The sequence below is a fragment of the Alligator sinensis genome, unplaced genomic scaffold (genome assembly GCF_000455745.1).
Source record: "Alligator sinensis unplaced genomic scaffold, ASM45574v1 scaffold489_1, whole genome shotgun sequence".
NCBI classification, from domain to species: domain Eukaryota; kingdom Metazoa; phylum Chordata; order Crocodylia; family Alligatoridae; genus Alligator; species Alligator sinensis.
In genome coordinates, this window is record NW_005841901.1 from 3,005,981 (window position 1) to 3,031,070 (window position 25,090).

The window sequence follows — 25,090 nt, forward strand, 5'->3', positions numbered from 1 at the left end:
AGGGAAAGGAGCCATTGTGTTCTCCCCCTCCAGGTACCTGGGCCCTATATTTCTTTGTCCTTTGACATTTTGTATTTTGTGCCTTTTTATATTTCCCCAACCAGTATTGTTTGCTCTGCTGTTTGTGTTTTATATTTTGTTAACCCTGTCTTTTGCCAATGATTGTAAGTGTCTAACCTTTGTTGAATCCTGCCCCTCGGGGCATTGTAGTGTCCACTATACCCCCTGATTATGCCTGTTATGTTCCCAGTATTGTTCCCTCATTAAAAGGTATATGGTTAAGTCCCCAGTGGTGGTCTGGCTCTGCTCTATAGTGGGAGGAGAGTCCGTACACCTCCCACAGCGCTTGTGTACCTGCTTTGATCCCTTCAATTGGAGAGGGGGTACCTTTTGGAGTACCGCCCAGGTTACATGACGCTTTAATGCTCATTAAAATAGGCTAATGTCCACTAAAGCATATGCACAGATGCACCCCAGGGGTAGAAGGTTGCATCCACTTTTGCCACTGTCAGATATAGGATACCGGGCTTGATGGAACATTGGTCTGACCCAGTATGGCACATCTTATGTTCTTGCATTCTTTAACCAGCCATTCTAGTGAATGCTATAAGAATGTAAGTATAGACAGCTGTCTTTAAAAAGCTGACATTAACAAAGCAGGGATCTCCATTTTATACACTGGAAATGGCAATCTAAAGATACACCTAGATCAACATTATCTGTTTGTTAAATAGTGACAGTATGTTGAATTGTGTATGAGGCATGCTCCCTACCTTAAGAAGCAGAAGACCAAAAGAAATAAACTGAAATTTAGCCATTTTTATGATTTTTAAAGAACAGACCTTTAGCTCAGAGTTTCCATATTGATGATCAATAATTAATCATTCATTCTCCTCCAAAATAATAAAAGAACAAACACCTTTTACTAGATGCTAACAGTTCCCATGTTGAATCATTCCTACCTTCAGCTGGTATATATTGACCTAAGATGAAGCTCTACCTAGATACATGATGGACATTCCTCATCACACTCAAAGCTTCTTCAGTCCTGCAATGCTAGACTGGTACAAGGGATAGGGCAAATCCTAATTTCTCTGGGGGTTTTTTAAACACAGAAACACCTAATGAATGTTTCACTAATTTAAGAGGAACCACAGAAATTTCCATTATAGATCAGATAGACAGTTCAGCTTCTCCAATATCCTGTTTCTGACAGTTTGTCAGTAGCAGATGCTTTACAGGGATAAAGATAAAGCTGCCATAATGGTTAATTACATAATAGCATGATTGAAAGAAGGTTCATCAAACACCAGGCAGCACTTAGTTGACTAATGTCCTGAAGCAAGATAAGTGATACACTTCGTACATTTGAAGATTATTTTAATTCTGGATAATATTCTTATTCTTGCCTAGCATCTAATCTAGTTTTGCATCTTACTAATACTTTCTATGAATTCTAGTATTGCAGGTCCTTGCCTACCTTTGACAGTGATTTCCACATACTGGTTTGTACAACTCATAAGTTATATTAAAATGTTGTCTTTTAGTATCTTTACCCCTTGTTCTTCTATTTCTGGTATTCTTAAAATGAAGTAAGCATATCCCTGGAGGTATGTGGCAAACCTCCAAATGGTACAAAAGAGGAAGGAATGGGAAAGTAGAAGGGAAAAGGAAAATATAAATGGAAGAAAGAGAGGAAAAGAAGAAAAAAAGGACAACTCTACAATTTCTCTTAAGTTGTTGGAGAAGTTAGGGAGTTATACTGAAAAAGTGTTATTTTTTATTATCCCTAACATGGAATCATAAAGGGAACAACTGCTTTCATAGTAGCATGACAAACTTAAAAAGGGATACATGACCGAAGAAGAGTTTGCAAATCCTTGTTGTATTATGATAAAGTGCAGAGACTAAATTCACTTCAATTATTTTATATCCCTCCACAGTAAAATCCCTGTTTTCTGGGATTTTACTAACTGGCATTTCTAGCAACCAGAATTTCTGGCCAGCTGACCAGCCAGACACAGGGAAGCTCACACGTGGCTGCCACCACCCACCATGCTGCACCCCACATACCCAGTTACAAACCCCACACACATGAACCCCCCCCCCAACCCCCCCCGCCCCCCCCCCCCTGTGCGCCTGCCACCACCCCCCACACCCACTCCACGTCTGGGCTAAACTCTGTGCCCTCAGGTAACCAGCATTTTTACATTACTGGTACCTCCCATGGCCAACTCATGCTGGATATCAGGGATTTTACTGTACTATGTCATATTTTTGTCTCCTTGCTAAACTAAACAGCCCTTATATTTTCAATTGCTTTTCAAATAGAAGTATTTTGGTCTCCTCTTCTACTTCTTCTATATTCCTTTCAATAAACCAATAAAATGTTCATTATTGGTTTCACTTACTTCCAGGCCAATTTCTTGTGTTAAAAAGAAGATAGAAATATTAACTCTGAGGTGTCTAATTACATTCAAGCAGGGAAAACTCAAAGTTGGCTTCTGGCTTGATTTGTCATTATCATTACTGAGCAGTCGGCAGTTCTCTGAGGGGATTTTTTTGTTTAAGTGCTGCTTGTTGGCCCAATTTTCATTTACAAAAGCTCCTTTTATACCCAACTTTAAGGCTCCTTCAATTGGCGGAATCGTTTAAAAGGGCCTTAATATACAGATCAGACCCTTATTTGCATATAGGACCCGTGTCAAATTGCCCTACAAAGAATCGTAGAAAATTAGGGTTGGAAGGGACCTCAGGAGTGTCCACCCCCCTGCTCAAAGCAGGATCATCTCCAACTATATCATCCCAGCCAAGGCTTTTTCTAGCCAGGTATTCAAAACCTCCTTAAAAACCTACAGAGAAATGCACCAATAGATTTACATAAATATCAGCTAATTTATTTTCTTAGTAGTTTGATTTGGCAAGGAACTATGGCTTGACAAGTTCCTGTGCATATTGCACACAATCATCATACACCATGCTTGGGTAAGTAGAAAAAAAACTTCCTTAGAAGGAAGCACAAGGTTAAATTACCATAGTGTATAATACAATGTAATCTATCAGATTTTCACAATGAGATTCAAGCAATGTTCTGTTCTGCATAATATATTCCATTGCATGGTAATTATTTAAAAAGCACTGCATAAATAAAATAATAATTTTTAAAAATCCCTCTTTTTGCCAGTCAGATTTTCGTTCCAATGCAAATGCTATGGTTTTTAGACCTAAGTGATTGTATTATCACTGAGCCACTGACACACTTAAGAGTTAGACTGAACTTTTACTCGGTGGCCTGTGAGTCCTCTCAGCCCAGGAAGTAGTAATCTACGGTGTTGTTTTTCAGACTCCATTTACTTCAGACACACTGTTTGTTTTCCCAGCCTTACTGGCTGACACATGTAAGGACAGGACCATAGTTTCCTCCACTCCACACCCTTGTGTTTCCTAAATGTTCACCTGCTTGCACAGGTGTCTTGTAGAAAAACAAAAGATATTCTTGTCTGCATCTGGACTCAAGGAGCTTAGGGGTCTTGTTCATGAGAACAGAGGCAGGGGTTTTTCCTTCATGTGCCTCCATGGGTAAGTACAGACAGTCAAAAAGTCTGAGGCTGAACCATTTCAGTCTTTGCAGGTTAGTCTAAGCTGCAGAGATTAAACTGAGAAACAACACAACACACATTTACTTTTGATTCAGGAAATGCAGCCACATGCCTGCAGTGGCTCAAGCCAGAAGCTCGGGGGCACTACAGCACAGCTCTTTGGCATGGAGCCAGCATGGGCTGTGTGTTTGCTTTCTCTTCCTGCAGCCCCCAAGGTCTCTGAGATTTGCAGTCCAGAATCACAGCAACAAGACTGCAGGATTGCTCATCACTTCTTCCTGCTTCCAGGCACAGGCAGGGGTTGCTTCCAGGTGCCTCTAGGATTTGTAGTCCACAGTTACAGCCAGCAGTAAGTTTAAGTGGGGGAAAGAGGGTTTAACCCCCCCCCCTGGCCCCAGACCCCGCCTGGGGTTTGCCTTGAGGGGGGGAGTCTCTCTCCCGCTCTCCTTGTCTGCTGGAGCAGGCAGACAGCCCAGCCCAGCCCAGCCCAGCCCAGCCCAGAGCTGGAAAACATCTTGGGATGCTGGGGGACTTTGATTTAACTTGAACCAGGAAGGGGTCTGGGACAAAAGTTTCCTGTACAGGAAGATACAGCTTTGCCAAAGCTTATTTTATTTAATGCAATATCTCATTAAAAGACAAACTTACTAAAAGGTACAGGACATTTTACAGAAACTCTTATGGTTTCCATGTGTTTTCTTGTGAATTTCATCTGGTTAAGTAAGTATTTGATCTGGATACTATCAGACATCATCACATCTTTATTAAATCCAGTGACAAAGGAAAGCCTCACAGAAGCTGAGACATTTCTGGAAGAGTTAAAATTGAAACAAAACCAGGAAAATGAAATAAAATGGTGCATACTGCTTATGGACTGATATAATAATTAAATGTAATTTATTTTTACAACTGACTACATCAAAGCTTTTCTTTATTATACTACTTCCTCTGTGTGAGGTAGCTTAATTCTCACAGATAGCTTTTCCATTGTCAAGCACTTCTTCTTATAGGAGGATTGTACTTTTGGATAAAACTTTTTTAAATTAAAAAGTTCTAGGACTCCTCCAAATACTATGCTGCCATAACCCATACTTTAAAATTGCCTGTGAGGCATAATAAATATAATACCATGCTCATGGATACCCCAGCACTAAATGTTAATAACGGTCTATCTATTTCCATACTGGTTTATGACCTCGGAGACATAATTATGCTGTAATGGTGTCATTATTAAAGCTAATTTCTGAGTAAAATATATGCCTGTAATTTTCAACTCGCCATTCCCTTCTGTATGAGGCTTAAGGGACAGTTAAAACCATGGGTTTGTGAATATCAGCTTATCCCCACCCCTGTTCAAATACTATTTTCATGTTTTGAAAAAATGCAGCAATAACAAACCTAGCTAAAATTTCTAATTATAACAATTTTTGGTCTACTGAAGTGTAAGTTATTCTGCCTTTGTAGTTTGTGTCGTGGAAACACACGCAGCATACTTTTGGGTCAGGTCAGCAGAAGCTTTTATTTAAAAGAAACTACAGCTGTAGGGGGGGATTCCAAAGTGACATGGATCTCTCAAGCACTTGGAAGGGGTTCCTCCCCAAGAGCAAAATCAGGAGGCTTATATACTTTTTAACAGTTGTTTACAACTCACGTGATCATATAGTGAAATTAGCATGAAAAGCAGCTATAATATTATTTCATTATTTCTTTGCTGTAATCAGGATGGGAACTAATGGGGGAGGCGAGGTTAGTTTATAAACCTCCTTTTTGCACCTGCAAATCAGAGTTGTACATACTTTTTGCTATCTTCAAGGCCGCGGTGAGCGAAGCAGTTGCAGAGGAGTTACAAAGAACAAACACTTTTTCTTATCTGTTCTACTATACAGAGCCAGCAATTCTCCACAAAGCGGTTATGTCATCTTATAACTAAAATAGTCAAAGTTTAAGGCATATATTTTTTTTGATTCCACATTTGTAATGATTACAAGTGCACTGTGATAAAGCCCAAAATTACTATTTAAGGTACTGGCAATTCACAAAATATTCAGTGACAGAAGATATAACAAGTTTTCATACCAGGGTATTTTTAATAGAAAGATAAACCTCTGACCAGATGCTTTTGATTTCCCAGACTTTACCAGGTTCCTAAGTTTAAAAGATGACACCATGCTATATTTAGATTGCAGGGTAACAAGATTCCATATAATGTATGTATTAGAGACAATGATAAGTGAAAAAAATTAAGAGGCACTAAACAAAAAAATAAAACCCACAGTTCAATGACAGAGAGCCAGAAGAACACGCAGCAGAACAGTTCTCTTGACAAGTTTAGAGGTTCTGGTAGTCTGCATCATCCATCACTAGGGTTAGGTTATGGCCCAGTGGCCTTTTTTTATATTAGTAGTTGTTTCCAAAAATAAAAAAAGAAGTGACATCCAAGGCTTTTGAAAAGTTAGTACTGCTGCAGCCCCTAATTATCCATGTCACTGCCAGGGTATCACAAAATAACAATAAGATTCATACCAGGGTCAGACGAAATACATGCCCTGTGTTTTCCTTGCTCCTATATGCACCATGACATGACAAGTATTGAAATATATCTTTCTTGTCAAAATTTTCAACAGTGGCTCAGTACCTGTATCATTTGTGCACATGTTTACAAACACTTTTAAGACTTCTTAATTCAAACCCTTATCTCAATACTTACATGTACTTTACCAATGTCTTGGAAGCCACCTTATTTTTTTTAAGATGGGATAGAATTCATCCACAAATTGACTTGAGCAAAGAAGTGACAGGATGAATATAATGAACAGACATTTTAGACACATCTCTTATGGAGTAATTCAAATATCAGTTGGATTATTAAATAAGTTCTTGTGGGGTGTCTTTCTAGGTTCTCCTAGTGCATCCATCACCATAACTTCTAAGGGCAAATCTCATTACATCTTTCCTTTGTATTAGTTAAATTAAAGCCTTGAGGGCCCAACACAGATCCTGTCTCTGTTGTACTAGCTGCTGTCTGTGCTCATAATAAAGAGTTTGTTTCCAAAAGCTTATTAGAATGTAAGGGGATAAATCAGTCAGAAGCCTCATATTATCCCAGGTTTACAGATGGGGAATTGAAGTACAGAAAGATTAAGTGGTGTGTCCAAGGTGACACAGGAACCTGAGCATCAGAGCAAAGAATGTTTTTTCTCCCAATTAACATGAGGCAAGAAAGCCCAGTGCTTTCAATCTGAGTACAAAGTGGCAGGAGCTGTTGTGGTTCCAGCTCCAGGGTTGGGGCTGGAGCCACAGCTTCTGCCTGCCCTCCCACCCCCTACATCCCGCTACCTCTGCCCCTGCCTCTCACCCTCATAGCCTTGGGCCCCTGGCTCTGTTCCTTTTCCTGCCCGCCCCCCCTTCCGAAACCTCAGGCCCCTCATCTCTTCTCCCTGTCCCCACAAACCCACAGTATCTGCCCCTGCCTGCCCCCAATCTCAGTGCTTATGCTTACTTTGGGTATGGCTCCAGCAGTTTCTGTCTCCGCTGCAGCCAGAGGGGAGCATGTTTGTAGTGGTAGCAATAGCAGCAGGAGCTCAAGCCAGGCCCTGAAGCCAGAGCTGGATCAAGGGTAAACAGCAGGAGGAAAGTGGGGAGCAGAGGCTTCAAGCAGGGAAGCTGAGAAGGAAATGGGACCCAGGCTGTGGGAGGGGGGCAGCATGGAAAAGCAAAGATATGGGGGGAAGCATGGGTGAGCTGGTGGTGGGGAGGACAGGCAGCAGGGTCAAGGTGTTGTGGGGCAAGTGGCAGAGGTCAAGCCCCAACACCTGCCTCCTCCACTGCCTGTTCCCTATTGCCTGTCATCCCCCAACCTCCTGCTTGCTTCCTGCCTTCCCCATTGCCTGCCACCTTCACTGCCTTCCCCACTGCAGCAGTGGAAGGGGTGAATTTAAGATGACCCTCCAATAACTAGATTGTATACATAGAAAATTATTAAAAAATTATGAATTTTCCAGGTAGAGAACCTAATTATTTGGGGGTCATCTTAAATTCCCGGTTGTCTAGGACTGAGGTAAATACAGTACTTTTCAATAAAGGAGGGGTATTGCAGCAGCAACATGAAAAAGCCGTTAATACTAAGTCTCAAAGTACTTGTTCTCGGTTACAGGAAGGTGCTGTTATAACACAGAAAAGTGCTGTTATGAAGATGACTTCAGGAAACAAACTAACCCATGAATCCATGGATGTTGCAGAACTCCAGACACAGGAAGGTGAACCTTCATGGGGTGGGAACCACATATGCTAAGGGAAGCAGGACAGCCCATGAGCAGGTGTAACACTGGGGAGTCTTCACAGCATTCAAAAGAGTGAAAAGATACATATGGATATTCAAAAGATATCTTGCATTACCTACCACCACTGCTCATACAAAGTAAAACTTCTTACTCATGTGTGTGTCTCAGGAAGTAGGAGGTTCTGTAAAGAATTTATGTGTGGTTTATAGCCAGGATGAATGGAAACTGAGCTGGATTATAAACATGCCTCGGTTTGCTGTTGGTGCTGTTTTACACTTGGGAAAAGTACTGTTCTGAGAATAATGAGAGTGTTGTCCACTCCAACAATTCCAAAAACCTCAAATCAGACCCCCCGCCCCCAAATACATTAGATGAAGAGCACAGACCAGCTGCAGATGCTTCCTCAGTCTGACGAAGGGTATTTATACCTGAAAGCTTGCAAAGAAGAATTTTTCCAACTATTTGAGTTGGTCTAATAAAAGATATCAGATTTACCCAACAAACCTTGTCTGCTTTAGATTAACATATTATTTTGTATAAGCTATGCTATGCTATATGCCACTTTGTTCTTCATTTGCTTTCTAGGGGAAAGCAAATTTAATGATCATTTTGGGGTCAAATCTAAATTCAATCTTGCATTCAAACAATGCATATATAAAATGTAATCCCTCTAAGTATCTAGGGAGACAGATTCGACTGATTCTCTCCTAACTCCTGAAAAGGGGACGCTACAGTTCTCCCATTCTTCCTTCCTGCCCCTCCTCTCTTGCTGACTCCCTGTCTGTTTCATTCTTTCCCAGAAGCAGATTAAGATTCATTGGCGTCCTGGGCTTGCCCCCCAAACCTACAACCCATGCCCTGCCCTGCAGCTGTGGGCTCCATCCTCAGCTGGCACAGTGGAGGCAGAGGCCGGAGTGGGACACACTGCCCCCCAAGGCCTGGGGCAGGAGCCATGGCTGCTCCAACCCACAGGTCCACACTGGAGTCACTTCCAGGGGTGCACAGCCACTGCCCACTGAACATGTGCAGTACAGACTGAGTTCAGGGGACAGTCTGTCACTCCACCACAGGTCAGTCCAGCTGCAGTGGCACTCAGCAAACAGCGCCTAGCAAACAGTGGGCACCTAGCCCGGCTGCCTGTTCATTTGTGCTGAGGCAGGGGCCCCTGGGCCCAGGCCCAGCTGGCCCGTGCATTAATCTGCCTATGCTCCTCCCTCACTCATTTTCTCCTGCCACATTCCTTCACACAGTGTCTTGTGACACACTTGCCTCGTGCAATCACCATTCCCATATTTTCCCTCATTTTCCTTACAAAATCTCCTACCCCTTAATCACCTCCTCTCCTTGCATTCTTAAGTGCCTTCTTCAGTCTCCTGCCAAGACTCCCCATGGCCCTCTTTCTCTCAGTGTCACTGCAGCATTCATCATTTTGCTGCCGCCCCTATCAAGGGGATGAAAAGCAAGCTTTGGTTACTTAATTGCCACCGTCCATATAACAGCCCATACCTCCTCCTGAGTTCAAACGGAAATGGTTGCTATACTACTATAGAACTGGAACAGCCAAAGATCACCTCATTAGGCAGCCACAGATTTTCAGTCTCCAGGGTGATTTTTTTCTGCTTTTTTGACAGCAAACCAGACAATAACTACATTTCAATATTTGCCACTCAGGAATATCAGATATGATAAAATGATCATATAAAAGGCAAGTTTAGTGATGACCCCTCAGAAAGTGTAAATGCTTCTGAGACTCAATGCCATGCCTCAAGTTTTTCCATGGATGGCAAATGAATCACAAATCAGCTATATCATAGCACTGGCTGAAGTAAAAAACACATGCCTTCCATTTCTGCTAGCTTTCATTATGCTGGACTCGGAACAAGTTGTTCCGAATGAATACAATGCAATCCTCAGTGGCATTCAAAAAATATTTCACTTTATGCAGTGCAAGCAAGCAACAATGAATTCAATCAGACTCTGACATGTGGGATCATTATGAAGACATCAAAAGTCCTAACTTTGTCCTTCATGTTTTTGGCCTGGGTCAGATCCTTAGGTCAGATACTCCGTCCTCATCCTTTTATGCCTTTTCAGCAATATGCCAGGGATGCAAGACAGCATAGCCAGAACACATCATGCTGCCTTAGCTTTCTGGCCATTTATTGTAGATTGTATAGAAGACTAAATACAGTTTAAGCTATTTAAATCAAGCACTTTATACTTCAGTTTATTACCATCACTTCTGAAGGCTGAGTAAGCCAATCCTTTGTTCTCCCATAAATATAATTTTCTATTACCAGGAAGCATTGCCAAGCCTTTGCTGGATAGGTTTGGTAACACCCATATTCTTTTATCTTTACTTTCAGTTCCCAAAGCAACCAAAGAGCCTAGGCAGTGCTCTAGGCAATATTCCAGTGCCAGCAATACCACAGCTTTCAGAAACCTCTTCCCCTCCCCTACCCATATCCTACCCTTAATCTGCATCAAAAAGCTGTTGTCTATTTTACAGCACTTTTTCTCATACCCCCAAAACACCTGGAATATTAGCTCTTTCCACAAAGTTAACACAATTATAAATCAGGAAACATATCATTATAAATCAAGAAAAACACCAGGTGGGTCCAAATTTGAAACTGGAACAGTAAAGCAACAGTGCCAGCGAACTGTAGTGAAGTCATTAGAATGTAAACACATTTCACTTTAAATACACTCATTTTCTTCAGTGGTGGTGAGCAAGCATCTTGTCTCTCCATTGAAAAAATCATAAGAAAAATGCTGCAGACTTTCTACAAAATGTCTTACGTTGCTGTGAAAAAGCAAATTCATGCTGATCTTGCCACTAATATTTTTTGTACTGAATCCATTTTTAAGAAAGTTGTAACAAGGGTTATGCAGAGAAGTGCCTTTCTGGCTTTGTCTAGTTCACTCTCTTGCTCATTCCTTGGTTCAGGTTTTATATTTTTGGTTTCCTGAGCCTCTTTGCTTCACCTTTCACATAGCCTTTTAATTTCCGATTCCTTTTCTTTAACATGTCAAGGCTCACTTATGCCTTTAAAATTAAAAGCAAGATGCACAGAATGAGACATTTACCAATAGATGGGAAGAGACTTGTTGAAATTAGCCTCAAAACACCCTAGGAAATAAAGTATTATTGTTCTCATTTTATATAAGAGCTAAGTGACACACAAATGTGGGTCCAATTCTGCTGCTACAGCTGTCCATGGGATTTTTATCATTCTCTTCAATGGGCAGACCAATGATAATTGACTTCAGTGAAAATCCTTTTACTGATCTCATTGAGATCCAAAGTGTGGAAATGCTAAGACAAGTCTTAATCCCACTCCTTTATCCTGAATGTAAGATCCTATATTGACCAAAGGCTGTATTTGGAAAAATTGTGCTTTATAAACAGCTTTTATAACGGTGTAAGCCTAAAAGTAAAGTCCTAATTAGGCTTTAGCCCAGCTAACCCGTTCAGCTTCTTGCCTTAAGAGCAAAAAACATTAAACAAAGAGACATTTAGCTGTTTCCTTGTGTGGCATATTCAATTAGAGCAGATAAAGAAATTAAATAACTTCCTTCTCTTGTATGGCATAACGAACCTGTGTAATTGCGCATCAGAAGGCTGTCCTGCAGGCCATTTCATGGTATTAAATCCATGTTGATTCACCTGAGCAACAGCCAAGCTCCGCTTTAATCTGCCAAAGCTCTTTTTAGTTTGAAGAACAGCCAAACACACCCATTTGGGCAGACTTGGAGTATGTGATGACTGTTATTTAGTAGAAGAGGCAAACAAAGCACCAGGTACTTTTCCAAGATAAATCTTCGGTACAGTAAATCTGCCACTGTCAATTCACCATCATTTTGACTGTCCACCGGAGCTCCTCCACTACTCAACTATCAACTCCTGATAATTTACCACTATCTGCATTCCCCTTGGAGCAGCAAATTCACCAGACTTTAATATGTGCACTAAGTGACATTTTAGTTTATTTTTTTAATCCTTCCAGAGAGAGAAGGGATAAATAAAGCAATTAATTTCCTTTTTTAAAATCAACCAGAAGAAAAGATGTGTGTAGGGCAAGGAATAACTTCTGTGTGTATACAGCATTTACCAGAATGGGATCCTGGCTTAGGACTGGAGCTTCTGGGGTGCTACAGTAATAGAAATTATAATTATTAGACATTGTTATTTAATAACTGCCTGAGTGGTACTGACCAGGGATTTGACCTTTTCGGGTATTACTACATTGGTGTTTACCTTCTGCATAACGGGGCTGTCAAATATCACTATGTGGGAACTACAGCAGCTATTCTTCAATTGATGACGGAGCAAGAGTATATCCATTGGACATCAATCTCTTCCATTGATTGAAAAACATAGTAGAGAATTATCACATCCTTTTGCTTCAGTGGCTAATGACCTTCTTCATTAAAAAGCTATATCTCCTTTCTAGTTTGAACTTTGCTGACCTCAACTTCCAGGGGTTGCATCTTGGCATGCTTTGGTCTGGTAGACTAAAAAGATTATAGAATAAGGAACTTTTAGTCTAGGTTTTCAATTTACAGTCTGCTGTGAATTTAAGGGTGGGACTAGCAGAGGGAGAAGCCATATTTGTGACATGTTTACAGTGGAAGGCAAGTGATGGCTTCATTAATCCTTGTGCCTCCTAGCGCTTGCCCCATCACTGCATCCCATCTGGGTCTGGCCCATGAGCAGTTCCACAGTCTGGATCTAATGCACAGCAATGGGCTGAGTTTGATGCAACAGAAATGACTAGAGGTCTAAAAACCATGGCACAGGACAAAAAGTTGGAAGAACTAGGATTATTTGGCCTAGAGAAGAAAAGTCTGAAGGGAGCTAGGGGGACTTGATAGTAGTTTTCAAAAACAAAAAGTGGTATTACAGAGAGAATGGTTATCAGTTGGGTTTGTGTGTGTGTGTGTGTGTGTGTGTGTGTGAATGTGTATCCACAAGGGGTAGGAACTGTAGTAATGGTCTTACACTTTAAAAGGGGAGATTTAAGTTAAATATTAAAGCAAACTGTTGAACTGTAAAGGTGCTTAAGCCCTGGAACAAAGTACTTAGACTGTGGGATCTCCACAATTGTAAGTCTTTTAAATGTAAGTTAAATAAATATTTCTCTAGGGTGGTTAACCAGGGTTGATCCTATCTTGACAAGAGGGCTGGACTAGATGACCTCTGGAGGTACCTTCCAACCCTATTTTTCTCTTACGATTCTATGAAACAGACTGAGCTTCTTTAGTCTCTCATCCAAGGCCTGTCTTTTAGACTACAGTTCATAGAGAGTTGGTTCAGAACCATTTCCAATATTCTTGGGAACGTATGGACATCAGCCTCTGCAGTGATCTCACTACTGTGTATGTACAAGCATGGGCAGATCCAGGATTTTGGGAAGGGGGCTGTGGAAGCAGTGACCTGTGCTGCAGGGGTAGCTGTACCCCTGCTCCCAGTCTCCTTCACTTCACCAGGATGGGCAGACCATGCTACAGGAGCAGCAGCAAACACTTTTCTTAAGTTCCTCAAGCAGGCAAAAATCTTCCCTCCCCCTTCTTGCACAGCAGCACTTCCTCTCCCTCCTTCCCCCCACTCCCACTGCTACTGTCCCCAGCTGGCTGGGGGTGGGTGGAAGGCTCCAGAGCCAGTCCTGCTCCACTCCAGCTGGGCTCTTTGTGGAGCCAGGATCCACAGAAGAGAGCAATGATGGCAGTGAGCAGGTTCTCTTCCCCGACTAATGCTCCTCGGCTGGCAGGGAACACCTGGGAGGCCCGGGCAGGGAGAAGGGACCTGCTTGTTGCTGTCACTGTCCCTGGATGAGCTCTGCTCTAGAGCTTCCATGCTGGAGAAGTTCCCTACCCCTGGGGCTCTCAGTAACAGCAGCTGCTGTGAGTGGAGGAGGAGGAGAGGGGGAGAGGGGAGCAGAGGTAAAGGGAGGTGCTGCTGAGCAGGGAAGAAAAGGGAACACTTACTTGTTTCAGGGAGTTAAAAAAAGTTCCTGGTTGCTGCTCTTGTGGCCTGGTCAACTGAAAGCAGGGTGGGTCTGTACCACTGCACCCCTCCTCTTCTTCCCCCTCCCAAGATCCATCCCTGTATACAGGTAATAACTCCTCGTTACTCATCCTTCGCGTTCTCGTATTGTTCAATTGCAACTAAAAAAGTCAGACTGCACTATATCAATTACTTGTTGCTATTTTGTGTCATCTGCTGGTTTAAAAAAAATTGCAAGTGAGCTTATATTTCTTCTAGACCATTTTATACGAATATGGAATAGCACTGAACTTTGTAATAGCATCCCTGGGGAACCCTATTAAACTCTCCCCAGTAGATGATAATTCCCTATTAAAAATTAAATTTGGAGATCTAAGAATTACCCAGCTTAATGCATTGAATAAACATCCTAAAGAGCGACGCAAGTTTTAGCATGAATTTCAGTAGGAAGGGATTTGCCCCCAGTGCCTAACACTATCTATCTATCTATCTACATACCTACCTACCTGTGGGGGTGTGTGGTTGAGCTGAGGTTCTCTATTCTTAAAAATCTGCATAATGATTTTTTCCCTCTTAAAACAGAAGCTGACTGGGTCTTCTCAGTATAAACCTAAGACGAAGAGTTTCTGGAGGGTAACTGCTCCTTAGCTCTAGCACATGAGTATCCTCTCTCTACAGAAATTCCAGCACCAAGGGCTGGGGAATGAAAACTGCAGCCAAAAGCTGAATCCAAGTATATACAGCAACTTCCCCCAGTTTTTGCTTTTAACCTTATTAGTAATTGCAGGGCTGTGCCAGCCTGTGCCACAGCAGTCAGACTCCTACTGGTTCCATCTGCAACCTCTTCAGCTAAACTTATACTCAAAATATAAAGAAGGATTGAATACAAGACACACGAGGGGACAGTCCCATTCTACTCAGGTTGGGCTTCAGCTGGAGTACTGGAGTATTGTACCATTTTGCCTACTTCATTTAGAGAAGGCTGAAGAGAAATTGGAAAGAGAGTCTAGAAGTGAGCAACAAAGTTGATAAATGGAATGAAATGCAAGCTGCATGAGAAAAGCTTGGAGAAAAAAAGATGATGGGACACTGTCATAGTTTTCAACTACTTGAAAGGCTGTCTTAAAGAAAATAGAGAAAAAAATTGTTCTCCCTGGTAGAGGGCAGGATGCCTGGCAATGAATTTAAACTGCAGCATAGCAGATGTACACCAAACCTCATGAAAAATTTCCTAATCCTAAAAGCAATAGGTCAGTGGAAAAAGCTGCTTAGGGACAGTGTGGAATCTCCTTCACTGGATGTTTTCAAGAAGAGACTCAATAATAATTGCATCTGTCTGGGGTGAATTAGGGACAGCAAATCCTGTATGGACTACATGATATTTGAGGTCCTGTCCAACCTTGTGATTCTTTGGTGCAGGCAAACAAAACCAGAGATTGTTCCAGTTGCCTTCCTGTAGCAGAGCTGTTCCTTCACAGACTCCCCTGGCTGCTTCTTTTCCCTCTTACTCACCTTTCAGGAACTTTCTTAAACTCCCCAGGCAACACCTCCCAGCTCCGGATCAGGAGGTCCTTCTCATATCTTGGCAGGCCTTTTTCGTGAACAGGAATGGTTGCACGCTCCCCTCTAAGTTCTTAAAGGGTCAAATCATCCTGTTACAATAACATAGTGTGTGTTATGCAAAAAAGGAGACAAGTATAAAAATGTCATCAAAGCATGGCCAAAATATCTGGCAAGTGGCAAGACAAACCCAATCAAAGGTTTAACACTTGACAAAATTATGGGAAATGTAATTTACATCATAGGGCAGCGGTTCCCAAGCTCTGACAGACTGAGTACCACCAGTTTAAAATGATACAGCCTTAAGTACTACCAGCATTTTTTTCATACACATAGGTAAGAAACTATGTGTTAAAACAACATCAAAACATTTAGTAACTGTAAAACATTGTTTTATCACTTACGGTAGCCATATAAAACAATTATAAATCAGAAAAAAGAAAATGTAAACCAGGGGTAGGCAACATTTTTGGCCAAGAACTGAAAAAAACCACGATGTGTACCCTGTAAGGTGTTGGAGTGCAGGCACACTAGAAAAACAAAACTGAGGCAGAGGGTACATGGCAGGATGCACTACATATGAATATAAATAACAATAAATGTTGCTGCTGCTTTTTTTTTTTTTACAGTAAATACCAGGTTTTCTAAAAATTCAAAACTTGGTGATAATAAATAAAACTTCATATGCTACCTTTGTTCTTGCGTATTCTTTTTTGTTAAGCATGTTGTGATGAGGGGGGGAAGAGAAGAGAGAGAGAAGAGAGAGAAAGAGAAAGAAGAGGGGAGAGAGAAGAGAGAGAGGAGAGGGAAAAGAGAGAGGAAAAGAGGGAGAAGAGGAAGAGAGAAAGGAGAGAGAAAGGAGAGGAGAGGGGAGAGAGAGAGAGAGAAGACAGAAAGGGCGAGAGAAGAGAGAGGGAGAAGCAGACATGGGGGGAGGCACTGCCAGCAGGCTGGCCTAGCCAGGCCCTTGAGAAAGCAGCACCTGGAGGAGAGTTGGGGCAGGGCAGGGAGTGGGGGCTGCCCTAGGGCTCTGCAGACTTAGGCCACAGCAGGGTGCTCAGCTCCATGGGGATGGGGTGCAGCTGCCCTGCCCACTGGGGAATGCCACCTGGCTGGGGCAGGATGCCAGGCTCAGGAAGCTCCTGGATCAGCTTGTGTGTGCCAGGCACAGTGTGAGCAGGGTGGAGAACCCCAGGCCGCAGGGACTCCCTGGTCTCTGGGAATAATTGCTGCAGGTGCCACTCAGAGCTGAGCTGGCCGGGATCCCACAGCGTAGCGGCCCTGTGCAATGCCTGCCCAGGCCCTGGCCCCAGCCCTGACCCTCTGAGGGGAGCTGCGGGCGGGCAAGGCCAGGGCTTGGGCAGGCTGGGGCAGCTGTTCCCGGGAGCTCCTGTGGACAGGCCCTTGCAATACTGGCAGCTGCACCCCGCTTGCACTGTGCCCAGCATGCAGGGAGACTGAGCTCAAAGCCAAAAGCCCCCCTGAGCCCGGCATCCTGCCTTGGCCAGGTGGTGTCCCCTTGTGGAGCTGCACGGACCCTGCCAGGTCCATGAATGGTGCGTGTCCCCAGCGGCTGTGGGAGCATGGCAGCGGTGAGAGCTCGGAGGCGGTAAGCGGGGGAGCTCCCAGCGGGGGAGCTCCCAGACACCACTGGCACCTTTAGTGGCAGGGTGGAGGTGGTGAGTGCTGTCCAGGGGTCGGTGACCACCTGCAGGCGCTGCCAGCGGTGTCTTCCAGGGTTGGGCAGCCAGTGCACAGAAGGCACATGGAGTCACATGTGGCCACGAGGCAACAGAAGCCACCTCCACCCCATGCGCAAACCCAGAGGGCAGGTGCCCCCTGTGCCTACCCTGGGATGTGCACAGTGGCAGAAGCCCCCCCCACCCCCCCTTGCCCCTGGATAAGCCACCTGGGGCTCCCACTGTCCCACCTCCCTACCCTGCTCTGGGGCCACATCCACCCCTGCTTCTGCTTCTGCCCCACTCCCTCCCTCACCATGGGGGCCTCAATCTGCACCCCCTGCCCCCTTCCCCTGCCCCTTCCCCTCAACACATTTACCTGCTGGGCACTGCTTCACATGCAGCTGGACTGTGTTCCTGACCTCCTGCAGCAGGCTGGGCTAGGTGTCTGTGTCTGTGTGTGTGTGTGTGTGCCCCGCCTCTCCTCCCAGCCTTCTACGTATCACTCACAGGTTTCCTGCGTGCCACTGGTGGTACGTGTACCACAGTTTGGGATCCGCTGTCATAGATGATATGTTGGCTTTAAATTGCCAAACAGAACTATTATAGTAAAAATGGTTACAGTACATTAAATATTTTTCTTATTTTTTATAGTCTCCATCTGCTAATGGACATTGAATGTGTGCTTCCTGTATTGTGATACACAGTGGTGTAAAGCTTCTATTTTCACACACAAGACCAATATGACAATTGGGAAACACCATTATTACTGGCTGAAATGTGCACCAGATTCATTTCTACCTGGTAAAATTGTGGACATCTTCTGAAGAAAGCCCCCAGCCCTGATTTCAGATGATAGCAACACTTCTAATTCTATAACTGCACTGATTTAGAATTATTGCTTCCTTTGGGGGTGGAGATGAGAAATGCATACTTTGACCTCCAATCTTTGTTTATAAGAAAGAGCATGTGTGGTCAGAGCACTGTAGCACATATGCAAGCTGAGGATGTGAAGTCTGAAGCAGGGGCCAGCTGACTAGAAGAGACACTAGGCAGAGCAGGAACAGGAGAAAAGGCTAGGCAGGAATAAGGAGGACTCACTGGGTGCATCTACATGTGCAATTAGCATGCCTGAATGAATTCCGGTTCTCCTGAGTGTGCCATTTGCATGTGCGCCTGACACTGCAGCACGTCAAGCTGGGACAGTGTAGGTCCAGCTAGCAAGGGTCCCTGAGGGTCAGGCTGCCAGCCTGGTGCTGCTCTGACCCAGCTCAGCATGCTGCAGAGGGGCTGACTGGGACATGAGGGTGTTCAGTATGGGGGTAGCCAGCAGGGAGTTCCTACACTGAAGCACCCTCGTGCCCCAGCCAGACCCATCAGCATCTACATGTGTGTTGCAGCAGAGTAAATAACTCCATTGTAGGATAGTACTTGTGTCTGGCAGTACTATCCTATGGCAGAGATAACTAATTTACTCCATCCTAATAGCACCACACGTGTAGACAGTGGTGTTTTACTGAGGGAGCCAATTAGGCAGTTGCACAGTAAACGTCTCATGTAGATGCACCTGCTGAGTAGTTCTGTTACTGATTGTCTGTAAGTTGTTTAAGGAGCTGAGCTTCCTGAGAAACACAGATCAATGAGAACCAAGCGGGATGACAGCCAATCAGGCCACAGGTATGTGAGAAGGGGTCACCAGATCTTTTGTTTCTGGTTCACTGGGTCTTGAGATCTGATTATAAAAAGGGCCAGAAATGCTCCAAATTGGTTGAGTTATATCACATCTTTTTTAAAGTATGCCACAACAAGCAGAATGGGCATGGAGGAGAGAGTACAAAAAGGATTAAAGTCCAACCCAGGGGCTTGACGGTAAGGCACTGACTGGAGAGCAAAGGGAAGAAGAAAGCATTCATCAAGCTGACCAAAATATTTGAATTTTTGGAATCCCTAGCTGGCCTGTTGATTCCTCCAGTCCTGGGAGCTCAGATGAACAGTGTATTTATCATCCAGATATGAATCTTTGAGTGGTGTTTATGTATTAATTCTTGCATTGCTGTGGGTTTCATAAATAAATCACCCAATCACCCCATCATTAAGAATGGAGGCCAACATCCTTGTTTCCTTTCAGCCCCAAACATCCATAGCAAAAACAACGTTCTCCTAACCTCATGACCTTTCTGCTATTAGTCTGTGCTATAAAGTTGCAATCACTCTAATGCTCCTAAACCCACTGTGAGCCAAGAGCAAACATCAAGGACAGGAACATATCCCATAGCTCCCAGTTATTGAAATGATACGGAAACCACTTTATCTGCCAGTATCCCATGCATGTAGGAACTTAGTAATAATACATTTTGATCAACCAGCCTGCTGTGTTGACATACGGAAACAAAAAGTACTTCCACTCAGCCAAACCACATATCTTGGCAGCCTACATCCTAAAAGACAACAAAGACATATTCAAAAAACTTGGCAGCCTTCCTGGCGCGCTACACCTTGAGATTAATAAATCAGTCACGCTATACTGGCTCTGGGATTTAGCCATAATGAAGTACCATGAAAGTAGATCCTCAACTTGTATTTCCTGGGCTTGAAGTTAGGAATGATATAGGGACAGCAAGGTAACTCCCTGGGGCTGAGCATTATTTCATGCTATTTTCTGTTATCTACCCCTAGTTAGATAAGAGAGGAAAATGGAGAATATTTATGGGTTACTGTATATAAAACTTTTAGTCTCACCCCTTGGTTAGTTATTAGGCATTGTTAGGTATTTCTAATGCCTTACAAAATGTATCATCCATACTAAACTTTCAAACCATTTTATAAACATTGAATAATAAATTAAGGAAATCATGAAACCTGAAGGGTGATTACAGAGAGGAGGGAGGTGAGCTTTTATCCATTACCATAGAGGATAAAACTAAAAGCAATCTGAAGCTGGGAAGTTTAGGCTGGAGATTAAGGAAGAACTTTCTGATTATTAGGGTGGTCAAGGATTGGAACAGACTACCTAGAGCAACTGTGGAATCCACATCCTTGGTAGTTTTCAAGAGCCTCGGCTGGGATGGTTTAGTCAAGGATGATACTGCCTTGAGCAGGGGGCAGGACTATGTGACCTTGTGAGGTCCCTTCCAGCTCTACTTTCCCATGTTCAACAGTGGATTCTGGAAGGAGCATTGCCTATTTATCCTCCAGAAGCAAAGGTCCTCTGATATTGCTCAACTAAAGATGAGAGGGGAGTAAACAGCAGGAAATGATGAGATCTTCAGGTCTTTGAGAAGGGTTGAAAGAATCCCTGGATCCCTTACCAGGAAACAAATAACAGAATACTGCAACCCCCAGTGGTCCATGACACCTAACAAAAAATATGATAGTAAATGAATTACACAAACAAGTAGAGATATAGCTGACTACTATAAAAGGATATGGCCAGTAGAGGCTGTGTTCTACTAAAACAAATGGAGCTGCATTGAGCTATGCTAACTGAGGATCTGGCCTTATATTGCAGAATAAAAGCTGTTAAAACATCATCACAGATCCTGGTGGCTTGGGAAAACATTTTGCAAAGAATTCACAGTGGATTCTTCACCACAGAATGAAATCCACCTAATTTGGCTAGAACCAGTACCTTTTCAGGGCACTATGCAAAAAATGGTTCTAATATCCGTAGATGTAGAAATCAGTTCTCTCCTTGCATTCCGGGCTCCAACAGAACATTTCTCCTCGCTAGTTCTAGTAAGGTCTGTAGGTAAAAAGTATCAAATATTGCCTACAGCTTGCATTAGCAGGGTTTCCAAGGATAAACAGACTATAAGAGCATTTAATTTCTTGATCCACAGATGCTAGATCACAAAGTATAATGACAGATTATAGGCAGTCCCCATTAGAGTCAAACTAAACTTTCCCTAAATCTCAGTTGCAACTAGTGAGGTTATTGTGACAAACAGATTAATGACCTGATTAAAACAGACTGTGACAATATCACAGACATTATGAATAAGTTTATAAATTCCCAGGGATCTGTTAGTTAGAACGAAACATTCAAATCTATTAAATATTGCACAATGGCATGTAAGCCATTAAGTTAATAAGTGAGTCAGTTGTGGAAGCAATTCGGTGGAGTTTTACAGAAGCAAGTTGTATAAACGTTCTTATTCTTCAGAGGAAGATGTGCTGTCTATGTTGGAAGACAGTTTCTTTGTGTCTTTTGACATTTTAATTGGTACAACTTATCATTCACAAATCAATGTAAGAAGGTTAAGCTGTGGTTATGATCTAACTATCAACATTTACTTCTAATACTTCTTGTTTTTATAGGTTTATTTTTTTTCATAAAGGCGTGTAGCAGACTGGTTGGCAGAAGCTTGCAGCAGCCTGTACACACTAGGCTGTAGGAGTCTGCAGAATTACAGGGAGTACAGCCCAGCTCCAAGCAGCTGGGAGTGATTACAGGCTACCTAGGAAGACTGGGCCAACTGATTCAAACAGTTAGCTGGCCCACAGGAACCTTAAAGCCTCCTGGGAAAAGGAGTCTGAGAAGAAGCTAAAGAAATGGGGAGGAGAGAGGAGCCAGGCTAGTGGTGGCAGAACTGAGCTAGGCTACTTCTTGGGCTCTGGGGAGAGATCCAAGACTGTGAGGTTGGAGGCAGCTGCACCAGGAAAGGACTGGAGCCAAGCCAGGCAGAAGAAGACTGCAGTGTGGAGGAAGCAGCAGTGAGCTAAAGGCCCCTCCTCAGGGCTAGAAGAGACCCAGGACTGTGAGTATATCCTGTATGGACAATGTTGAGTTGTGTTATTGAGGATTGATTTATATTCTGGTGTTTCTGAAAGGCAAGTGTGTCCAGGAAATAAAAAACTGGGTGAAGGCAAAAAGACTACCTGAGCTAGCAATAACCCCCAATCCGCTACAAGGCATTTAAAGTGAAACTTAATGAAAATCAGCAAAATAAGAGTTCCCACTTTTATAACAGTCCAGAATAAGTGATTTTTTTTTTTTGTTTTTTAAATTTTTCCTTCAGCTATTGTCATGACCTGCCAAATATTTAGATTGCCTCACCCCACTATTTTCAAAGCACAAACTGAAAGAAATCAAACTTTAGGTTCTCTTTTATGAGAGGTTTTCAAAGGCTAAACAATTTATAGAACAAACATAAAACATCTTGAAATAAGATAGGCATTATATTAGTCAACTTGATTTATATGAACCTCATTTATCCAGACTTCTGGTTTATCCAGAGTTTTTCTTCCCATAAAATGTGTAATTTTGTATAAATAATTGTGCTTAGCCAAAGCTTTGTTTATTGAAGAACTTTTAGGTGTTCCCAACATTGCTGCTTCAGTTCTCTGGGCCTGCTTACCACTCAGCATGGTTCTGTAGGCCATTTTATTGGCTCTACCTCCATTCACTGGGCCCCTGGGAGGTTCTACTTGAACATAGCCCCTGGGATCAAGCACCCAACATCAGCTCCCCTAAACTCTGTAATCAGTGCAGTGTCTCCAGTTGGGCACTTTCAGTGATTCTGCAGGACTCATAACCTCTGCGAACCAAACCAGTTACCAATGTCCTCTCCAGGATACCCCTCTGTGGCCTCCACACTCCCCTTCGAGCCATCCCGTGCCTCGCTGCTTTCATGAATACAATGATACACTCATACTGGGGGTTGCCTTTGCCTTTCACTGAGACTATCCTCACTTCTGTCTATAACCCTTAGGCTCTGCCATGTTTCCACTGCTTCCTATTATTTCCAACTTCAACCCCCGTGAGCTACTTGCTTGCTAGCTGCCTTCTACCCACCAGCCTCATATCCTCTGAGCTACTCACTACATCATCCCTCATTCCAAGAGACCCCATCCACATGGCTCACAGGGCCAGGTTTGCAACACTCTTCTGGGATCTTCTTTTTCCTGCAGGATCTGGGCCAGAATGTTACCTCAAGCCCAGAAGCTAGGCTTATACTACCCTGGTCTCCTTCCCATCCCCTGACCTGTGACTCTCTCAGCCAAGTACAGGGGTTTCTCATTAGCCCTTCAGCTCTGCTGCAGCCACTACTTTTAGGAGCCTTGAGCTCTGTACCTGTAGTCTGTTTCTTTTGTGACTTGCTTTCTGCAGCTTTAAAGCTCCTGCCTGCATCTCCCATCATCTACTTAGCATTTTGCAAATGGCATTCAATTATTTAAACTTCTGTGAATCTGCCTGCAATAGTCTACAGCTATATAATATTGCCCTTTCTCCACTTAAATAATGGGTCTTAGGGGGTCCCGTTACAGGTAGGCAACCTTTTGCTGCCTGCAGGCTGTAGGCTGCTGACCCACTTCACACTATTCTACCAAGAGTTTTATGCATTGTCTATTACCATGGTGTATAAAGGAAACTAAAGCGTTGTCTAGCCTCACATTCATGGGACAGCTCCAGGATAGACTGAAGGATTATACGCAAGTCAAGAGGGTGGCAGCCAATTTGTTTTATAGTAGGATGACAATGTCACATCCAGAGAGGAAAAGGATTCATGTCTAAATCAGACCTTTGGTTTTATGAAGAGTAAAGAAGCATTGGAGGGAAACGTGAAATTTCAATATGGGCTTGGATCCATGAACACTTTATCTTTCCTGTTGTAAACTGTAGTCCCAACTCTTTTGCTGGGGAAAAAGGATGCCCAGAAAAGGACTCCTCCAATCAGTCTATACGCTCCGCAGGCCACTTTTCTTTTGTCTCAAAGCACTTTATGGTGTGGATTGTTGCAACAACCATCCACCTTCTAGCAGGCTGCCTCGAAGCTAATGTAACTTAAGGTCCTTGAGGCTATAATAAGCCTTTGACTTGTCCTCACTATGAAATTGCATCTCTGACCATTGTGGTTAGATGCTGCACAGAACATGCAGTCCAGGTGGGCAGAACAGGAGAATGAGACATGGTCAGATGCTAGAGGAAGACTTTGGGTGAAGGACCTCCTCTTTTAATAGATCTTCCCAGGGGGTGGAGTTGTGTTGGGTGTTTCTGATGCAGGGGCTACACCTAGTGGGCTCATGCAGGTGTATGTGCACCCCCTAAGCATGGTGGTGTACCCACTACAAAAAGGCGCCACTGACACTGTCGGCAGCGCCTGCAGGCAGTCGCTGCTTGCCACCTCCTCCAGCTACCGACACCGCCAGCAGCGTCTGTGGGCGGTCAGCAATCCCCACTGGCTGCCGCTGCTGCTGCTGCTGTCGCTGCCACTGCTGGCAGCATCTGTAGGTGGTTGTCAACCCCTGGTCACCACTTGCCACCCCTCTCCCCTCCCACTGACAGTGCTGGTGGCGTCTGCAGGAGCTCCCTCTTACTGCAGCCACGCGTCCGCTGCGGGGGGCACATATCACTCATGCTCTGATGGCTCTGCTTCTGAAAGGACCATGTCCCACATTCCACAGAAACCAGTGGAGATGTAGATCTGATTGTGAGGTGGAAATCATTTGGATCTCCAAGGACTCAGATCTTATATTGCTGAAACATCATTCTGGGAACACGAGCCATACATGGAGTCCAGGTCAAACATAAATCAGATTATACAGATGGGCTTGTATCTTTCACATAAAAAATATGCTTATTAGAATCTGGTCAAATGTTTGCCATCAACAAGTTTCCATTTGAAAATTCCCTGGGGAAGAATTACTTTGAAAAATTAAATGTTCATATTTTTTCATCAATACATATGAACGAAAATACACATATGCACACACACAGTAGAAAGCAGACACCTAGGACTATGTACTGTTGGAAGAGACCCAGAGAATTAGGGAATGACAAATTAGACATGCTATTCTGCAAAGAGAAGCGCCATGCAATTCTTGGATGTGTTTGCAAGAATCCTGTAACACAAGTCCTTTAAACAGTTTTGGTACAAGTATGCCTGCTATTTAGGTATATTGTTCAATTCTGGGAATTACATCATCTAAACTATGTAGAAAATCTTCAGTCTAAACTGCTTT

General features: G+C 43.4%; 1 protein-coding gene and 1 long non-coding RNA gene across 4 annotated transcripts in view; one reads left to right on the forward strand and one right to left on the reverse strand.

Moving 5' to 3' along the window:
- The window catches only part of LOC102376769 (sulfotransferase 6B1-like), a 154,217-nt gene that overhangs the window by 59,822 nt on the left and 69,305 nt on the right, over nucleotides 1–25,090 (reverse strand). The window lies entirely within an intron of this gene.
- Nucleotides 21,479–25,090, forward strand: part of LOC112549367 — a 50,752-nt gene continuing 47,140 nt past the window's right edge. For both annotated transcript variants that reach the window (XR_003092771.1, XR_003092770.1), the window contains exon 1: nucleotides 21,479–21,885. This is a non-coding gene — a long non-coding RNA (uncharacterized LOC112549367). The remainder of the gene's footprint in view (nucleotides 21,886–25,090) is intronic.